We start from the raw sequence: 11,537 nt of genomic DNA, 5'->3' as shown, positions 1-11,537 counted from the left end.
GCACAGAAGTTGCACCTATCAACAGCTCCTTAAACCCTGGGGAAAGGGACAGCTGCTTTGCAGACAAAAACAAGGGAATACATCAAAAAGCAAACTAAGAATTCATTTCCCTCCTAGAGCAGAATTTGGAAACCTGCAGCTTTACATCACCCTGATGAAATTTAGCAGCAGATTGGCCTATGCTGAACAACAGAGTTTTAGACACTTTTAGGTAGCTTTAAGGATGGGAATCTGTTTTGTTTTGTTTTGTTTTTAAAAAGAGCCAGTTTGGTGTGGCGGTTAGGCTAGCAACCAGGAGACCATAAGTTCTAGTCCTGCCTTAGGCACAAAGCCAGCTAGGTGACCCTGGGCCAGTCCCTCTCTCTCAGCCCTAGGAAGGAGGCAATGGCAAACCGCTTCTGAAAAACCTTGCCAAGAAAACTGCAGGGACTTGTCCAGGCAGTCTGTGAGAATCAGACACAACTGAACAGATAAAAAAGGAAGCTTTAAGGATGGGAATAGTAGTGATTTGCAAAGACTGGTCTGATCCATGATGACTCTTCCTATGGTTGCTTAACTGACAAATATCCTATCTCTTTGTCACTGGGTTTTTCTCCCTGCCTCCTCATTATCTTATCTTTGTCTTATATTGCCCAATCAACATTTGTTAATTCCTTAGGGCAGAACATTGTCTATTTATTATTTATTTTATTGTTGGGTATTCAGGTGCAATAATGTGAATGCCTCTGTCATCTCCAACTTTCACTCGACTAGGCCATCTAGGAATCATTGGGACCCACGAGGTTCTAGGGGCATATTCTAATAGGTGTGTCCTTGCAGAAGGTGAAATTTTAAACTTCAACAGGGTAGAAATCTAATCATGATGAAGAGATTATATGTACAAACCCCGATGTTAAGCAATCGCTATCTTCCAGCCCAGCTGAGAGATCAAACCCAGACTATGTCCTGTGTCATGAATTTTGCTGGTAACCAATTGAGAGAGATAAATCCATCGCTGTTATGGCATGCATGAAATCCTAGACCTTTGCTAGCCAGAACAATGCCAGCGTAAATGCTGACAATCATCCAAGGAATCATCAGGACTAACTTTGAAACTACATCTGCCATTTGCCCATTTGGGTCTTGGTTGGACATGCCAAGTTAGCTCCCTCATCTCATCAAGCCACAGATGGACAAGGTTTGATGGGCCTCAGGTCACTCTCATCTGTATATAATGTTCTAAGGTTCACATTCAAAAATTGGCATTTTAAACATGAACCCTGGGACAGTCAAAGATGATTTGGACGTGTTCAGAGGAAGAAGAGAAAATGTTTTCAAGAGGTTGGCTTTGTAAATAGGTAAGGACACTCATATCTATCTGGAACTTGTGAAGTGTTTAGGATAGTGGGTAGAAAAGGGAAAGTGTTTCTCCCCTTTCATGGGAGTTTCATGATAAGCATTATATTTTAACCAACTGCTTGTCATTCTTGCTTTTTGTAATGATTTTCAGATTTTTATTTTTCTATTCCAATATGAGAGAGAGAGAGAGAGATTTAAATATCTGGAAGGATTTGTGTGATAGAGTCCAATGTTCTGTGTGCTTTCAAATCTCTCCCTCTCTGCCTATTGCTCATACTAACTTCATTAAAAATCAAAGTCAGAGGCTGACTTGCCGAACCTTACCTGAAAATTCTTATCTTACTAAGCACAGTTCTGCTCATCTGCTCTGAACATCGGAAGACAATCAGCAGAGTCCTGCTCCCACAAGTTGAGTATGAGCCAGAAGGTAGTAACCCCAGAGGTTGGCTTGGCTTCAATCCTTCTTGCACTCCAGAAGACCCCAAATATTGATTTATTTCAAGGAGACTTTGGCGAGTGGGGTGATGCTAATTGTACTGTTGCCCACCGTATTCTTGTATCTGTTCGATTGGGGTGGTCTACAGTCAGCTGCATGAACAACTAAAACAAGAGCCATATTTAATCAGATTGCTACTGGGTGTTGGTTGACAAGTTCAGAAAAAAAAAACCTTGTAATATGGACGAAGCTCAAGTTTTTCAAGGGTGGTGTGAGAGAGGAGTGTATGCTGAGTACTTAGTTGCGGCTGGCTTTAAGGTTGACACTGAATGGCTTCCCAGACTTAAATTCCACACAGTGTCCACAACCAGCAGTGTCTTCAGCCTGGGGGGCAAAGAAAAGACCAGAGAAACTGTTTGAATGGCCTGCTGGAAGCATCTTTATTATGGTATAAATAAACATTTGATACTGTGAGAGCAAGCTTCCATCTGCTTCCCTATACAAAGAACCAGGAAGCGATGACACACACAAACACACACACAAAAGTGCTCCAAGAACACATGTATAGATAATAGAATCAAGCTGGAAAACAGGTGCTCAGCCACGCTAGGTGGGAATTCTGTACCATTGACACATTTGAAATGCACCAGATTCGGGAAAGGTGGGATATGGGACTCCCAGCTCTGGATCTGCTTCACCATACATACAAAGAGAGTGAACTTTGCCATGTTACTCTCCATTAAATTGCAGACAGGCTTTGATTTTAAAAAATCATTTTTTCATTACTTAATGCTGGTTTTCTTGGCAATAATATCTCTATAAATTGCCTTCTTCCAGAATTTGTCCTTGCTTTTCAGTCTGGCTCCATGTCTAGAATTTCCTAGTGGTCTCTTTTGTGTGTGTGTGTGTGTGTGCACGCGTGCATGCCTTCAGGACAGTTTTTGACTCCTGGCAACTGCTGGGGCTAGCTCCTGAAGTTTTCTTGGCAAGGTTTTTCAGAAGTGGCTTGCCATTGCCTCCTTCTTAGGGCTGAGAGAGAGTGACTGGCCCAAGATCCCCCAGCTGGCTTTGTACCTAAGGCAGGACTAGAACTCATGGTTTCTAGCCTGATGCCTTAACCGCTACACCAGACTGGCTCTCTATAAATGGTCTTCAATCCAAGTATTAATCAGCTCTGACCCTGCTTAGCTTTAGTTAAGTTCAGCCAAGGTTGGCTAAGTGTCATTACAGAGGTTAAGCTGAAGCCTACTAGCAAAAAAAGTCCCAGCAGGAAGAGAACTGGTGGCCAGCTGCTATTTCAAGCCAAAGTGTGTGAAGGACTCCCAGCTCTGAAACAACGTCTGGGGTGGAATGGAACAAGAATTAATTTTTTCATTCTGAGGAATGAAATGTAACTTTTAATTTAAAACTGTGTAATGGGATCATACAAATGGATGAGATAAAACAGATGGGAAATAAGTAGGTGAAAAGAAAGACCGAAGTCAAGCTTGACTCATGGTGCCTACACGGGCACGTCCATCTAGTTTTCTTGGCAGAAGGTGGGGAATTAGTTTACCATTAACTCAATAAAATTTATATTTAGCCTTGATCAACAGGTACTCATGTGCAACAACACAAATGATCAAAAGGAGTGCTTTTAGTCAGGTGGCTTTTGACTAGCAGATCATAGGCTACCGAACCATTACAGTTGACCATTTGAGGGCAGTGAAGAGACACAGAAACAAATTCTTTGCTGCCCTCTAGCGTTTCCCTGGAGATCTGCAGTCCAAATCTTGTAGCCCTAATTCTGGCATACCTCAAGTTAGGCCTTTTTCCATCAACATTCTGGACTAGCCACTTGGCTAGATAACTGGTGACTTGGTTACCTCTATCCATTTGCATAGATCAAGTGCTTTGGGGGAGGAGCCTTTGCCTTTAATCAACAGCAAAAGTATGTGTCTTTATCAATGCAGTAGGTCCATAATAAACATTGTGAATCTACCTGGCAGTTCCCCCAAGTGTCTTGCTCCTCTGCTCTCCAACCCACCCCCTCACACCCAAAATGGATTTTTCAACCAAGGTGTCAGAAGAGCGTCAACACAATGACAGGTAAATGAGAGCCAGAATGTCTGAATTCCTCAGTGACACCTCCCATTACTCAACTTCACACAACCACATTCCTTCTCATAAAAGGTGTAGATCAGCTTTTGATAGTTACCTTCCTAACTAAGTTTTTGCTTAATCTGAGTTGCAAGGATATCTTGTGTTTTATCATGATGGCTCTCCACCTGCAGAGTAGTAGGAGATGAAGGCCACACCATGACTCCAAGGAAGCTTAGCTTTGTAGAATAATCTTCACAGGGTTTCTTCCCCCTGCAGATCTTTTTCTCAATTTCTCCCCATATTATCCTTATGGTTCTATTCCGGACATGCTGTTTGGAAGCCAACTCAGCAGAGAGTCTTTACTTGGTTGATCTTGTTTGGGCTCCAAAGCAAAGTTGAGCCCAATTAGCTCATGAACAAGAGGCCACCAGAAAGACACAGGGCTACAGACTAGACTGGAGGATCAGAAACTAACTCTGAGGAAGACAATAACATATTCTGTCCAGTTGCCAATAAAACTCTATGGATGTATCCTTAAATCACTTAGCATCAAGCAGATCCACCTCTTTACTGCAAAAGAATGGCTGATCAGAGCGCTTAATATTTTAAAAAATGACGGTGATGTTTCCCGGCTGTTGACGTCTATGGCTGAATGGAAGTGCTGCGGAGTCATGATGAAAACTCAAAAGCCTTCAGAGATTCACCTGCCAGGCTACTTTAACACATATGTGTGGAATTTGTATGATTGTGGTTAGGCCTTAGGATCACAATCAGGGAGAACCAGAGTCAAGTCTAGTCTGACTCCTTAATGCTCAATAGTTGACCATGGCAGTCACCATTTCTTAACCTACCATTTCTTAGCTCACAGGGTTGTTGTGCAAAGAATATTCAGAGGAGGTGAGATTTTCCCCCCACAAAAAAACAATGGGAAAAAAACCACTTGTGTTCAATTTGTGGGCAGAAAAGACTGTCTACAAATCTAATAAAATATATTTGTGGCCCTTTAGGGGTTGGTGCAGGATGTCTCCCAGCAGCCATGAAGATTGCATACTGTAATGAAATCTTTTTAAAAAACTATGTCGAAAGCAACAGAAATAAAACTTTAAAATTGTTGGGGCTGAATTTTAAAGTATAAAATGGTTACCTAAACAATATAACCTTGCAGTAGTGAACCTCAGCCAAGTAGACTGGAATTTAAATAGACTAGTAGGAGGTAGAACCTGGCAGGGAAATTCTTCTCTTTTGGTCTGATGAAAGAGAATTTGCTTCAAAAATTATTTCAAAGGAGAAGAAGTTGGTGTAATTCTCAGAGGTGAAGTGTGATGCCCTTGTACTTACTCAGTGAAGAGGTGGCTATTGTTAGGATTGTAAATGCCCTTTCTTCCTCTGTTCAGTCTTCCCACCAGCTTTCTATAGCCCTTCTAGCTTCCCAGCTTTTCATAAAATAGGAAAAAACTCTTCCCACAGATTTTTTGTTCCAATAGTAGTTCTAAACCAGTGTTTCTCAACCTTAGCAACTTTAAGTTATGTGGACTTCAACTCCCAGAATCCCCCAGCCAGCCATGGGGAATGGCTGGCTAGGGAATTCTGGGAGTTGAAGTCCACATATCTTAAAGTTGCTAAGGTTGAGAAACACTGTTCTAAACACATTGCAAAGGGAGAGTCCTCCTAACTTTGAACAACGATTGGAAAATTTCTTTTTCTGTTGAATAAATTTGGCAAACTCATCCACTCAGCATCCCTGCCAACAACATGAGTGGAGAATTCCAAAAAGCTATTGGTGTCCCACTCTATGGTAAGGCAGACTTGTTGTGGGTGCTTTTACAAAATGGCTGCCATTGTAGGTCCCGGAACACACGTTTCGTAGAAGGTGAATCAGTGAGGTTACTCCAGCCATCTCCACTTCGGCCTCCCCACAGCAGCATCCACTCCGGTGAGGGTGGGAGGTGTCAAACTCATAAGTCTGATGAAAGTGTTGCACTGTCACAATGCAAACCCCTCCCCTTTTGTACCTTTCCTGTGACATCACACACATATCAAAAGGGGTAGAGGTTGCACCAAACTCTCCTTTCATCATTTTGACCATACCCTGCAGACACGCCTGGTTGCAGCCTATTGGCCTTGACATAAAAACAGGCAGATCCTTGATTGCACCATCTTGACATTTTTGTGGACACCTTTGGCTTCGACATAGAACTTTGTGGAAAGGAACAAAACACAATTGCTAAATTGCTATGGGAAAACACTGAAGGACAGGAGGCAGACCTGTCTGATTCCCCACCCCACCCCAAATTAAACTGGGCCATAGTAAGTATGGGGATGCATAAACACCAGAAAAGCATAGGACAGCAGGCCAGACTGGGAAGTCAGGAGAAGGAGAAGGAGAGGAGAGGAGGAAGAAGGGGAAGAAGGCAATGTAAAATCACTTCTACGTGGATGGAGTCGAGTTCAGCTGAAGAAAATTCTTCATCTTTTGATTTGGAAATACGTTGGCAATGCAGGCAAACTCACTCGATATTCCTCACCATGTCCACTGGTGGAGACAATAAAATCCATTGGAATAAATAGGGATCCACCTAGAGGTCAAATGGGTGGGGTTTGCTCCTGGCTCACTGTTCTTCATCCAAGCTTTAACCTCTACCTTCTTCCCTGGCACAGAAGGGAGGAGGAGGAGGAGCAGTTGCTGCGAAGCAAGATGAAGCAATGCAAGCCCTGTTCTAGGAATTTTTTAAAAAATCTTCGAAAACTATTACATATCAAAATGCATGGCAGACTCTGAATGGGTGCGGTGTGTGTGCAGGTGCAGGTGCAGATGTATGTACACTACAGTACATATATAGTCAACAGCAGGAACAATGTACAGTCGTCTGAACATAGCAGCTGTCCGATTTTAGATGTCTCTTATTCCCAAGCTTCAGAAATTGATCTTCTGAAATATTTAAAGAAATCTTCATGAAGATTATTGAGGTGGTGGCGGCGGTGGTGGTGGTGGTGGTGGTGGTTATTATTATTATTATTAGTAGTAGTAGTAGTAGTAGTAGCATTCTCCTGTGATTGAATATCTGCATTATGGTCAGGGGAACACTGAAACACCCCTCTGAATCAGCATCATGTTTTGCTTTAGCGGCAGAGCTGAAAAAGTTGCTACCTCAGGTGACCGCCAAAGTTGTTTGGGCACTTAAACTGTTCACCATGTTGCAACCTGTCTCAAGCAATCTCTTGGAGCTTGTTTAACCTTTGCACACAACGTTGCCCAACTCTACATATTTCCTCTCCCCCCCCACCACCTCCCAATGCACATACTGGTAAAGTTCAACAATTATGCTTTCAAAACAGGTGTTATAAAAAGCAACTCTTCTTTCAGAAACACTGCATTGCCTTCAGTGTTTTGCCAGACATTTGTTTCTCTTTTCCTGAGCTGAGCCTTCCTGGTTCCTGGGAGTCCAACGGGCCTGGGAATATCCATCCTTTCCTACTATTCACAGTGGATTGGCTCCTCTCTGGCCACGTGGAGCCTCCAAGAAATCTGGGGGTACACCCTCCAACACCTCCCAGATTCTTATCTTCTTACATCATTTATTTTAACCTGGACATCAAGTGAAGGAGGAGGGGATGTGGAACACTACCAGTGTGGGGTATACTGTAACCATTAATTTATTAAGTCATTATATTCATATTTAATTAACTGAATTGTTGTCAGGTTCTCACTTCTTTGTCTTTCAAGCGTATCCTTAATCCCTTGGCAGCACCGCTTGCTGGTATGCCTTGCAAAGGGCAACGTGGCCCTCGAGCCAGCCAAAGTTGTATGCTGGAGCTGGAGCTGGTGAGCTCGATGGAGTTCAGTCTGGGCCGTTGCTGGGGTTACAGAATGATTCTGGTTGCAATTTACCTTAACTCAGAGGCATGATTTCTCTGGAGCTGCTGCTAACTGCACTTTCCCTTTGAGGGCATGTCATTCTCCAAATTGGCAAGGCCAGTTTGTATGAGATCTGATTTTCCATACCATTTAATTGATTAAATGCCATCCACACAATCACCTTCCCCATGTACTGAGCATGGTGACAGCTTTTGGAAATGCTACCAAGATGGCACCCAGGGATCAGGGAACCACATGTAATAAGGCAGCCTCAAGCTGTCCAACTCAAAAAAACTCATCTTCATCAAGCTGTTCATTTACAGCTGACCTGACCTTCACTCATATAAGATCTTCCTGATCCCAGAGTGGCAATTCTTTTCCCCTTGCCTTTAAAAGTGGGCAGTGCCACCACATCGTCTCTCTTTTATCTGAACAACCATTCCTGGCTTTTGTTCATGTTTTCTGAGCAGCAGAGAAGGAGGAACAGTGCATGTCTTCCAGAAAGCTACAAACAGCAGGACACATAGAACCCAGTTTGGCCAGCTCAGCATCCTCCTGCTGTGAAACCATTTTCACCTACCCATGAGCAAAGAATAGGAGAAAATAAGCTTCTTATTGGCTGTGCCAGGCAGTGGAAAAGTTAAAAGAGCTGGTAAAGAGAGTAGAACATCTTATAACTGATTGGTCTGGCAGAACAGTCCCCTTTCTGTTGTTGCCCAACCACATGGTACGCTTGAGAAGAGGAGGTTTAATCCACAATCTTTCCACCTTTCCACTGCTTAGGAAACAGCTGAGTAGCAATGTGAAGGCAAAGCACCATTAGAAGCTTCTACCTCAGACTCTCTGGGAAAGGCCTTGGGAGACTCGGCCAAGAAACACTGCCTTGGGAACAATCAGATAAGAGGCAGCATAGCCCACAGCTGGATAGTGGACAGGGCAAGAGGCTCAGAAGAGACCCTCCCTAGTTTCTCGGGCTGTAGAGGAGGCAAGGGGAGATTTGTACTTTCAGACCTGCAAGATTCTGTTAAAGTAGCCTTACAATAAAGTAGAATTAGCTCATCTGGTCGTGTTTCCTGTCTGGTCTACCTGGGAAGGCTGACAGACTCATCTCCATTTTTTACTGCTCATTTGTAAATCCTAATTTTTTTCACCCAAGATTTCTTCACTGCAATCCTTCTGAAGGAAATTATACAGTATTGGCAACAGAAGTGGGCAACTAGCAAAAGGAGTAACTTTTAGCCCCATCAACTGGCCAAGTACCTACTTGCAAACTGAGGTTCCTGGGCAAAAGTTATGTGATCTAAAATTGACTAAAAGTTATTCTGGCCTTTTTTCCTCCATCCTCTCCTTCCTAGTTGGGTTGTGACTGTAAAATGCTTTCACCATAAAGTGACGTGTAAAGGCCTGAAGTAATAACAAGAGCCTTGAACTAACAAAGCTTTTACACTTGATTACATTTATGGTTTCTCTGTGAGTCATCTTAGCTTTCAAAGATTTGTCATCGCTTATCTATGGACTCATTTTTTAAAACATATAGATTGCTTTTTGGAATGGCCACCTGATCTCAAAATGTGTCTCGGTGGGCCATTTAGGTGGGGGCAGGGGGCCTTCCTTTCCCTCTTCATGTCATGTCCTCTACTCTCAGTCAGGACCAGCCAACAATTTTGTGGCTGGGACTGGGTCTGTATCATTTTTTGGTTTTTAAATCAGTAGTCAATGGCCAATGGAGTGGAAGAGACAACATTTTCAGCCCATTTTGTGGGTGTGGATTTAGGTTGGAATTAAAGTCTTAAAGCAGTGTCCTCTCAGCACTTGGCACTATTCTGTGTTTGTGATCAATTGATTCCTTTTTTCGGCAGCTCAGTAAGCAAATGACTGTACTTTGGACATGGAAAATCTTCAGGCCTCCTTTCTTACCTTAGACTCATGACACGTAGAGGCCCATCAGCAATTGAGAAGTGGCAGAGCCCCATGGGAGAACTTATACCTTGCCCTAAGCTCAGGGTGGAGGAGATACTGGAAAGAGAAGAGCTGCCAAGGAAACTTTACCCAGATCAATCCATTGAAATGAATGACTTCCAGACCTAAGTTTATGAATTCTTCTACACCTGTACATATGTTGGGCCTACAACACCCAGAATTCTACCCACTGGGAATTCTGGGACTAGGAACCCCACAAATCTGAAGAGCACCAGGTTTGGGGAAGGCTGTTCCACAGCAAAAGCCCATGTTGCTGAGGAGAAATCAAGGTTGCTTCCTTTCGGCTACAAAAGGGTCATTTATCATGGGGACTTGGGCTATATTTGACTTGTGAAGCAATGTCAATTTTTACAGGCTGAATTCCTTGGCTAATAGCCAGGAGCGATGTATAATATTTTAGCCACACTGTTGATACTTAATCCCTCCCTAATCTGAAATTTGCGCAATGGGGGCAAAAAAAAATTACACAGAGCTACTGAATATCGCATTAAATGCCGAACTTGGTTGTTGTTGTTGTAACAGATGACTGGAAGTCTAGTTTCTTGGAAATCAAGACATTTTTGTAATGGAAATTTGAACAATTGATGGACTGGTCCATAGTATTTTTAGTCCTGTTTTTCTGTGGAAAACCTTGGTATGAAGGCATCCTCTAAAATTCAAAGTGGCTATAAACTTTCCCACTAATCTGGAACTTTCAGACCCCACTCCAACTAAAAAACTACAGAATGGGATTCATACTTTTAACTATTATTTTAACTCCACACATCCATCATTCCATGACTTTTCTCCCTCTTCCTTACTTTCCTCTTCTCCTAAAAAAGCTTAAGCACATGATAGCCCATTTTCCCCATCTTTTGTTACGAAGCTTAGAAAAAGAGAAAGGGGGGGGGAAAAGAAAAATGCCAACTTGAACTTTATTTGAAGATTACAGGAGAACACAGTCTAAATTAATAAGACAAAAGCAATACACCCAATGTCTCACCTAAAAGGAAGGAAAAAATATAGAAAAGGGGAAAAAGAAAAGGGAAAGAAAAGTGTGAAGGAAACCCTTTGGAAATATGTAATCAGAGGCCAACTTACTCTACAAAATGAGTGTGCATTATCTTAATGTCTTTAAGAACTTAGCAGGAAATTTTCTTTTCCTTACCTGCCACTTTAGGGAGCCATCAATCATTAGCAGTTAAGATCTTCAATTTTAATTGGCACATACTAACTGAGAAGGAGCTCCATGGAAGGTTAGATTATGGGACCTCTGTGGATGAAAGCCAAAATCCAGCAAGGATGCATTGCTAGGGTTACCAGATCTAGGCTGCAAAAATTCAGAAGACCACTAGATGGCAACCAAGAAGCACAATATGCTGTCATCTGGTGGTCATCCAGAGTTTTGCGACTTAGATATGATAGCCCTATGCATTACCTTTACGATCTGCTTTCCATGCCTATTTGATATTTATACCCAGTACGTTTTATTGACTGTCCAGTTAGTGTCCAGTATCTAGATGTCCTTGGCTAATCTTATGCATGATTGGACTTGGTTAGTACTTAGATGGAGGATGATCTAGGAAGTCCAAAGATGCTGGCTAGACTGGAGAATTGAAAAAGCATCCTAAAACATGGCAGTGGCAACTGCTTGCATACTATGTGCACGAAACCTGCATAGACGTGTTCATTTAAGATAGCAGGAGCTGAGTTCAAGGCGAACAAAATTTTTTCAAAGTTTCACGAGGACATTTCTTGCACAATGATTTCACAGTAAACTTCCATCTTGCAATTTATGGAATGTGGAGTCCAAGCACCACCATATTTGATTTCTAAATGTCCTGTTCTTTCCCTTCAGTTTTTATT

The sequence above is a fragment of the Candoia aspera genome, chromosome 3, assembly GCF_035149785.1.
Source record: "Candoia aspera isolate rCanAsp1 chromosome 3, rCanAsp1.hap2, whole genome shotgun sequence".
Lineage (NCBI taxonomy): Eukaryota > Metazoa > Chordata > Lepidosauria > Squamata > Boidae > Candoia > Candoia aspera.
The sequence above is the reverse complement of the archived record's forward strand: the minus strand, read 5'-3'. Positions refer to the sequence as shown.